The sequence below is a fragment of the Babylonia areolata genome, chromosome 11 (assembly GCF_041734735.1).
Source record: "Babylonia areolata isolate BAREFJ2019XMU chromosome 11, ASM4173473v1, whole genome shotgun sequence".
NCBI lineage: Eukaryota > Metazoa > Mollusca > Gastropoda > Neogastropoda > Buccinidae > Babylonia > Babylonia areolata.
Genome location: NC_134886.1, coordinates 20,649,119 through 20,659,118, shown reverse-complemented (window position 1 = coordinate 20,659,118; position 10,000 = coordinate 20,649,119). Strand labels below are relative to the sequence as shown.

Below are 10,000 nucleotides of genomic sequence, written 5' to 3'. Positions count from 1 at the left end.
CCCCCCCCGCCCCCTTCCCCCCCCCTCTCTCTATATATAACATGAATATATATGAATATAGCGGCCAATGGAGATTTTTTTTAAACGCCGTATATTCTTAATAGCGAAAAATATACATCGTTTTACAATGAAAGATGAGGAATATCATCAAAATATTTCAGTGGGTATTATAAAGTAGGATAACGTATTGTGTTCACAAACACTCGATGCTTGATTTGATATGGATACTAAAATATAGCGTCTATCCTCGGTCGGAGACCAAGCTCTGAGCGCTTTGCAAACTCGGGGTCATTTGCACAACTGCACAACAGGCTGCCTACCTGGGTAGAACCGACTGACAATTGCCTTTAGGCGCTCATCATTCGTTTCCTGTGTCAATCAATCATATTTCAGGCACGCACACATGCACAGTCAGACAGACATGTAACATTTTACGTGTACCACCGTTTTGTTTATATACCCCGCCATGTAGGCAGCTATACTCCATTTTCGGAGGGGTGTATGTTGGGTATGTTTCTGTTTCCATAACCAACCGAACGCTGACATCGATTACATGATCTTTAACGCGCGTATTTGATATTCTGTGCGTGTACAGATACGAAGGGGGTTCATGCACTTGCAGGTCTTCACATATGTTGATCTGGTAGATCGGGAGAATAAAAGTCTGCTTAATTAACAAATCCCATCGGCTATATGACTAAATCATCCAAAACAGACTCTTTACACTTTGAAAAAAAAAACAAACAAAAAAAAACAAAAAAAACACACAAAAAAACACCCACAAAAAACACCTTTACACTTTACCTCTAATATTCTTCACTCACCTGACCCAAAACATCCGTACTCGCCCCACTTTTTCAACTCGCTCGCTTCAGTGTGTCTGACCGCTTTCGCATCGCTATTTAATTTAATTTTAATTTAAGCAGCGGCACTACGTCTTCAGGGGCGTTTGTCGGTCGAGGTGTGTGTGTGTGTGTGATAGAACGCTACACTATTTTACGTCATGTCTGGGTGTTACAATGATAATATATGAAAAGAAAGGTTAAGTTCACTTCAGAGAGAAGCTGTTGCTGTCGCGTGACACAGCGTGAGGTGGAAACAACAAAGGGAGGGGTTGACAGGTACAGCTTTAAGCTCCTGTCACACGGCACACTCTGTCTGACAAAGTGGATCGGTGTTGTGCCTGGTGTTTGTTGCACAACAAGAGGGGAGAGAGAGGGGAGGAGGGGGGTAGGGGGGAGGGTAGAGAGGGAGAGACTGATTAATTGTCCCAGCAGAGTCCTTCTTCTCGCTCTGTCTGTCTGTCTGTCTGTCTGTCTCTCCCGATCTTTGTCTCTCTGTGTCTCTGTCTGTCTCTCTCTCCATCTTTCTCTCCATATCTATGTCTGTCTGTCTGTCTGTCTCTCTCGATCTCTCCCCTCTCCTTTATCCATTATTCCCTCAATAAAACATTTGTCATTGTCATTGTCATTGTGATTGTCATTCTCTCTCTCTGTCCCTTTCTCTCTCTCTCTCTCTCTCCCTCCTTCTTTCTCTCCCTTCCTCCCCCCTCTCTCTCACTCTCTCTCTCCCTTTCCCTCTCTCTCCCCCTCTCCCTCCCTCCTCTCTCTCTCCCCCCTCTCTCTCTCCCTCTCTCCCTCCCTCCTCTCTCTCTCCCTCCCCCCTCTCTCTCCCCTCTCTCTCCCCTTCTCTCTCTCTCTCCCTCTGCCCCCCCCTCTCACTCCATCCCTCTCTATCCCACTCTTTCTCTCCCCCTCTCTCTCTCTCTCTCTCTCTTCTTCTCTCTCCCCCTCTCCCTCCCCCTCTCTCTCCCCCTCTCCCCCCCCCCTCTCTTTCTCCCTCCCCCTCTCTCTGGGTGTGTGTGTTGGGGGGCGGGGTGTGTGTGTTTTCTTCATTATGTATACAATTCTGCATGAAAACCTTTTCCTTTCATTTATGTGTGTGCTATTTGTAATAGATGTAGATTAGCAAGGACAGATCGGAAGAATAGGCAATGCCTAAAATCTTAATCCTTGAATAAAAACGTTTTGAGTTCTGAGTTCTCTCTCTCCTCTCTCTCTCCCTCCCTCTCTCTCTCTCCCTCCCCCTCTCTCTCCCCTCTCTCTCTCCCCTTCTCTCTCTCTCCCTCTCCCCCCTGTCTCTCTCTCCCTACCTCCCCCCCTCCCTCTCTGTGTGTTACCCCTGACTGTTGGTACCCACCATTACCCTCTTTCTCCTGCTCTCTCGTTCCAAGCGCGTTGGGCTACGCTGCTGGTCAGGCATCTGCTTGGCAGATGTGGTGTAGCGTACATGGATTTGTCCGAACGCAGTGACGCCTCCTTGAGCTACTGAAACTGAAACTGAAACTCTCTCGTTCCACAAGACAAGGCTCTCCGTTATCAGGAACAACATGCTTGTAGTATAGCGCTATATAAAAATGAAATATTATTATTATTATTATTATTATTATTATTATTATTATTATTATGTCAGGTCAGCAGGTTTGGCATTAGTTTTTGGTACTTTTAGTCATCATTAAACACACACACACACAGACACACACACACACACACACACACACACACACACACTCACACAGACACACACACACACACACACACACACACACACACACACACACACACACACACACACACACACACAGCTTGACTGCTGTGTAATTCTGCATTCTACCACCAACACAACTACACACTAAACAAGAAGAAGAAGAAGAAGAAGAAGAAGAAGAAGAAGAAGAAAAACAACACACAAATACACACACAGAGACCCTCCACACCCCTCCAAACACACACACAACCCCAACCCTCCTCCACCCTTCCCAATATACCCCTCCCTGACATCCCCCTCAACCCCCTTCCGCAGTTACCCACCCATACACCCACAATCAAGAGGTGGGTGGGGTATAATGCTCTCTATCAGTCAGCAGCCCTATCAGCCTACCCCGAAAAAGAAAAAGAAAAAGAAAAAAGAAAAACGTTCTCGATCACATTGTAGTCATCACACGAACCATTCCTCCAAGCGTGCAGACAGTTCTCGCTGGACAAACACGCTTTTTGCACGCTTTCGCATAGCTTAACATTTTCTGCCGCATCGGAACGGAGAAAGAATTTTGTTTAACCCTCTCTTCTCCTCTACACAGACCCCTCGGATGTCCAGTGAGTGTCTCAATGACCCAACCTTTAGCTTCCGTCGTCAGAATTGTGGTATTCTTTGTCAACATTCACCTCTTCAGTATAAGAGCCTTCCGCTTGCAATATTTTGATGATGGTAATTGGGGTGAAACGCTGTTAACGTCGTCTCTTTCGCCGTTCGTATGGAGAGAGTTAATGTCCCGTCACACATATCGGTGATTGAAGACATTTTGTTAAAGTATTTATGAATACATTTGAGTATTATCGGTTAGAAGGGGTGGGAGATGTGAATGAATGGAGGGTTGGGGGAAACTGGGCAAATGAGGGTGAAATTTGGGTGAAATTTGAAAAAAAAGACAAAAAAAAACCCCCAAAACAAAACAAAACAACAACAACAACATTAAAAAAAAAACAACAACTCTAAATACAATTACAGGAAATTACTTAAAGGACTTCGTAAAAGAGAAGTCGTTAAACTGACAAGCGAAACAAATGATAATGAATGCAAAAAGTAAAAAAATCAACGTTCTCAGTCACTTGTGAAGACACACTTTCGTGTACATAAGGCTTCATCAAGCTACAGTCAAAAATTATATGCTCAATTGTCAGGTTACTAAAGCATATGCACTTGACATTAGAACAATACTTGGTCCGTAATGAATTTGATAATAGTCTGAGAGCTAAACTCAGGACCGGTCTGCGAATCGGACCAAAGTCTGAGAGAGTCAGCTGACGAGGTTTTAGACTTGAATTCAAGAATTGGGTTGATATGCTACCTTATACACACAAATACACGAGCACATGTCGGGTATGCACAGGCACAACGAAAACAACAACAACGACAACTGCAACAATAACAACAGCAGCAACAAACATTATTGAAGGTTTTTTTTGTTTGTTTTTTTAACATTAAGAAAAATATTTTTCGTTATACGTAAAACCTTTTTTTTTTCTTTGAAAGCAAAACGTTTTAATCTTTTTTTTTTCCAGTGTATGTATCATTGCTGTAACTAAGCTTCCTTCATTATCATTTCAAACATCATCAAATTACACTTTCTGTCTACGATCACAGAATGTGATCAATGTGCAGTATAGTAGGCTATGTTTATAATTATATTCAAATAATGTTTCTTAATTCTTTCTGTTTTTACATTAAGAATACTAGTTATTACCTGCAGTGTGTGGATGTATGTATGAAACGATGTATGTGATATTTTTTACATTTGTATCTTCGTAATATTTGTAGGGGCTGTTGTTGGCTTTTACAGTTATGGTCCCCATGTTGTTTACTTGTCTATGTTGTGATAATGCACCTGACCAAATTTCTCCAGTTGGAGATAATAAAGTTATTCTTATCTTATCTTATCTTATCAACCATTGCCAATGTGCGTGTTGGGACCTCACAAAGTTTACTTATGTAAGCTCGTCGGGAAAAAAACAGCTTTTGGAATGAATTTTTCCAATAACATTTGTTTAAAATGTGAGAAAAATCGTATAAAATTCACTAATGATTTCATGTGACCAAATCAGCTTTCATTACAGTCTTTGGAACCAAAATTGATTCATACTGCCATTATGCTGTATTATCTTGTGTTGTTCAATGTTGTGTATGTTGCAGTGTATTGTTTTTGTAGATCAAATTCTGTTCTATTCTTTCTGTTCTGTTCTGCCCTATTCTGTTCTATTCTGCTCTATTCTGTTCTATTCTTTCATATCATATATATCAAATCATATCATGTTACGTTGTATCTGATTATATTAGACCATATCATTCCATATATCATTTTTTATATTTTTACCATGTTACACTGTATTGTATTGTATTGTATTGCATTGTATCGTATTGCACAGTGCTGTGTTGTGCATTGCTGTGCTTTGCTGCATTGCATTGCATTGTATTCTGGTCTCCAGTTACAGTAGATTTCTCTGGATGAAAGAGTCGGGCTGTTCTCCCCAGCAATGTTCATGCTGGAGAAGAAGAAGAAGAAGAAGAAGAAGAAGAAGAAGAAGAAGAAGAAGAAGAAGAAGAAAACTAATAAAACGCAGTGATGATTTTCAGCTTGTTTGTCACTGTATCTTCTCTTTCTTCGTTCGTGGGCTGCAACTCCCACGTTCACAGGTGGAGTGATGGCCTAGAGGTAACGCGTCCGCCTAGGAAGCGAGAGAATTTGAGCGCGCTGGTTCGAATCACGGCTCAGCCGCTGATATTTTCTCCCCCTCCACTAGACCTTGAGTGGTGGTCTGGACGCTAGTCATTCGGATGAGACGATAAACCGAGGACCCGTGTGCAGCATGCACTTAGCGCACGTAAAAGAACCCACGGCAACAAAAGGGTTGTTCCTGGCAAAATTCCGTAGAAAAATCCACTTCGATAGGAAAAAACAAATAAAACTGCACGCAGGAAAAAATTAAAAAAAGGGTGGCGCTGTAGTGTAGCGACGCGCTGTCCCTGGGGAGAACAGCCCGAATTTCAGACAGAAATCTGTTGTGATAAAAAGAAATACAAATACAAATACACTCGTATGTAAATGAGTGGACTTTTACGTGTATGACCGTTTTTACCCCGCCATGTAGGCAGCCATACTCCGTTTTTTTGGGGCGTGCATGCTGGGTATGTTCTTGTTTCCATAACCCACCGCACGCTGACATGGATTACAGGATCTTTAATGTGCGTTTTTGATCTTCTTCTTGCGTATACACACGAAGAGGGTTCAGGCACAAGCAGGTCTGCACATATGTTGACCTGGGGGGTCGTAAAAATCTCCACTCTTTAACCACCAGGCGCTGTCACCGAGATTCGAACCCGGGACCCTTAGATTGAAAGTCTAACGCTTTAACCATTCGGCTGTTGCACCCGTTGTTTGTCTGTGTGTAATCAGGTGACGTGCACCGGAGACTACAAGAGCATCGTGGGTCACACCATGTGCATGCAAGATGACGGCGCGCGTGACCAAGACAGGCGTGACGTCACAGGAACGTGAGACGATTTTGCGGCTTCACAACGAGGCTCGGGGTCAAGTGCAGCCCCCGGCCACTGACCTGACCACTATGGTACGTCTGTCGAGTCAAACGACTGGTTTAAAAATTCGGTTTTTTTAAATTTTATTTATTTATTATTTTTTTTAAAGAGTCAATAGTAGTGACCATATCTTGAAGATATTTTGTGATGTGTAGTTAGACAATAAAGAGTGGTAACTCTCTCCATACACAAGGTACACACCTTCAAGTCAGTGCTGCTTATGCCACCGCTTGAGCACAGGTAGATAAAAGGTACACGGGAACAAACCCAGAGGTATTTAGGGAGGGGTGGGGGGTGGGGGGGGTGGAGGGCGGGGCGTGGTGGAGGGAACGGTATTGGGCAGAAGGTGAAAAATAGTGTGTGTGTATGTGTGTGTGCACGTGTGTGCGCATATGTGTGTGTGTGTGTGTGTGTGTGTGTGTGTGTGTCTGTGTGGTGGGGAAAGATACAGAGCAATGGAAAAAAATAAAGCATTAAAACGGGAGACATAGGCACAATATAGAAGGAAACATCAAACAACTGTAACAACTATAACAAATGTCCAGTTGGACATTGTGTGTCTGACCTTCCATCATCGCACACAGTATCCTTCGTTTCTTTTATTTTCCAGTTTTTCTCCATCTCTGTTCAATAAATGCATATCATATTGACATCACTCACAAGCTCTGAATACATGAATAACCCCCCTGCCACCACCACCAACCCTCCCCCCAACCCCCACCCCCAACAACGTGACGGATGAAAATGACACACGTGAAGAATTCAGAAAGCACTTTATCACAGAAGTTGACTTGACCCAAAGCATTCAACCATCATTGAGTGATTTTTCCCCAGTCACATCCGATTTCACAATATTATGAAAATTAGGCTTTCTGCTGGTGCTTGCTTGCCTGCAGAACTGTATTGACCATCCAATCTAAAAGGCATTCCTCCTGAATTCTGCAGGGGGACGATTCTCTGGATTCCGTTTGATGTGCAGACATTTGCTTGCTTGTTGCATACAGGGAATTTCCGTATCAAAAGAAAAAAAAGAATACGATTTATATCACTATTTATTCAAGAGAGAGAGAGAGAGAGAGAGAGAGAGAGAGAGAGAGAGAGAGGTTGGAGATACACATCATGTTTCGATTTGATAATAATGGTGACGACAATAAGAACAAGAACACTACTACTACTACTTCTACTACTAGTACAACTACTACTACTAGTACTAACAAGAAGCAAAACCTTCATGATTTATTTGTGATGTCCGCTGCACACACACACACACACACACACACACACACACACACACACACACACACACACCGACACATACACACACACAACCGCAACACACGATTATTAAAATCATTATTATTATTATAATTGTTGTTGTTGTTGCTGTTATTACTACATAGGCTCACATTGTTTACACACGTGACTGAACCAAACAATAATGACGATGATATTGACGTTCGTGACACTCAGGTGCTACCCCCCCCCCCCCCTCGCCCCCCCCCCCCCCATCTCCCGCTGCCCCAATGTCTGTGTTGACAGGTATGGAACGACGATCTGGCCGCCGTGGCCCAAAAATGGGCCAAACAGTGCGTGATGGGGCACGACAAGGAGAGATCTGTCCCCAGTGGGTCTTGGCTTCTCTCTGTCTGTCTGTCTGTCTCTGTCTCTGTCTCTCTCTCATATTTATTGAAAAACATGTGACTACGTGACACATATAAATTATAAACAACAAACATGTATAGATTGTCAATATATATACACGCCTCTCTCCTCCCCTATCAGTCTCTCTCTATGTCTGTCTCCACTAGCACTGTCACTGTCATCACTATATCTGTCTGTTCAGTCAGCCTCCCCTACACCTTCTTTACTCTTCCCCTTGTCCATTCTTCCTTCCGCTCTCCAACACGTCCCTACACGATTGTCCTCGTTGTTATTCATCTATCGCGATATTTTATTGTACATAAGTTCTATGTTTATGTTTGCACATGCCTGTGTAATTTTGACGTTGGTGTTGTGAATTGACTCTCGCTTTTTTTTCTTTCTTTTTTTTTCTCAATTATTATTCTTGCCCAGAGGGCTGGATGTAAACAAGTACTTTGTGCTTACTCCTTTACCCTCGTAAAATAAAATTTCGTTCGTTCGTTCGTTCGTTCTCTCTCTCTCTCTCTCTCTCTCTCTCGCTCTACAGATTCCAGATGGTTTATTTATGTATAGGCCTAGGCCCCTTATGAATTGGTATGTGAACATTATTCTTTCATATATATAGTCAAACATTACATTGCAATGCATGTTAACGTCCAAATATTCAATCAAACAAACATATAAATAAGTAAAACATTGCTGCGGTTCAGTATGTAGAATAATAAAAATTCATGCTGTCACGAAGTTACAATTTCTCTTAATTTGAAAGCTCTAGATCAAAATAGAGAAAATTTTCGAACAGTTTCAGGAGAGGTTGATGACATTAGAAAGTTCAATTTAAACAATTTAGGTTGTCTATAATATTTAGGTGGAATGAATTCTCCTCGAATGTTCAGAGATGGACAACAAAAAACAAAGTGTATCTCATTGTCTTGTGAGTTTTTACATAATGGACAGATATATATCTCTCTGTCTCTATCTGTCTGTCTGTCTCTCTCTCTCGTGTGTGTGTGTGTGTGTGTGTGTGTGTGTGTGTGTGTGTGTGTGTGTGTGTGTGTCTGTCTGTCTGTCTGTCTGTCTGTGTGTATCTGTGTGTGTGTGTGTGTGTGTGTGTGTGTGTGTGTACTGTATGTCAGGATGTTAGTGTGTGTGTGTGTGTGTGTGTGTGTGTGTGTGTGTGTGTGTGTGTGTGTGTTTTGTGTGTGTGTGTGTGTGTGTGTGTGTGTGTGTGTGTGTGTGTATGTGTGTGTGTGTGTGTGTGTGCGCTGTATGTCAGTAGTGTGTGTGTGTGTGTGTGTGTACTGTTTGTCAGTAGTGTGTGTGTGTGTGTGTTGTTTGTGTGTGTGTGTGTGTGTGTGTGTGTGTGTGTGTGTGTGTGTGTGAGAGAGCATGCAATGTGGTGCATGGTTGTTGTTGTGCCTTCTCGCCATCCTGTCCTGGCACCCACCACGATCCCCCCCCTCAATCCCCCCCCCTTCACCCCTCTCCAACATCCACTTCCCCCGAACCTCCGCACGATCCTGTGTTGACTAATTCCACTTCAGATAAGCGCTACACAAAATGTGTGTGTGTGTGTGTGTGTGTGTGTGTGTGTGTGTGTGTGTGTGTGTGTGTGTGTGTGTGTGTGTGATCGGTCGCATGTGTGTGTATGAATTCTCAATTCTGCTTCCCCACACACCCCGCGCTGCACACCCACACCCATCTTCCCACCCACCCACCCACCCACCGACACACACACACACACACACCTACACACACGCAAACAAAAAACAAACAAACAAATACACAAGAACCCCCCCTCCCACACACACAATTATCCTCGCCTCCTCCCCCAACTCCGACCCCCCCCCTTCACCCCCCTCTCCCACACACACCAACCCTCACGCCCCAAAACAAACGAACGACCCCCCCCCCCCCACCCCAATCCCCGCCCCCCCCTAAACACTGACCACAAAACTTATACCACAGAGCTAGGAATGGCCGTGGGGCAGAATGTGGCTGGGGGGTACGGGAACTGGGAGTCCGCCATCCAGGGCTGGCACGACGAGGTCAAGATGTATCACTTCGGTCGGGACCCTGACTCCTACCTGGGCCATAACGGCTGGCTGAAGATTGGTCACTACACGCAGGTGAGAGGGAAAGGGGTAGACGTGAATTTTCTGCCTCACTAGTAGTAGCACTCAGAACTAATACAAGGACATCCAGGAGT

The 10,000-nt window shown here is 43.7% G+C and overlaps 1 pseudogene across 1 annotated transcript in view; it reads left to right on the top strand.

The window, feature by feature from the left end:
• Positions 1-10,000, top strand: part of LOC143287165 (uncharacterized) — an 82,147-nt pseudogene that overhangs the window by 44,314 nt on the left and 27,833 nt on the right. The window contains exons 5-7 of the transcript XR_013055921.1: positions 6,011-6,182; positions 7,690-7,774; positions 9,760-9,920. The product of XR_013055921.1 is annotated as an uncharacterized LOC143287165 (transcript). The remainder of the gene's footprint in view (positions 1-6,010; positions 6,183-7,689; positions 7,775-9,759; positions 9,921-10,000) is intronic.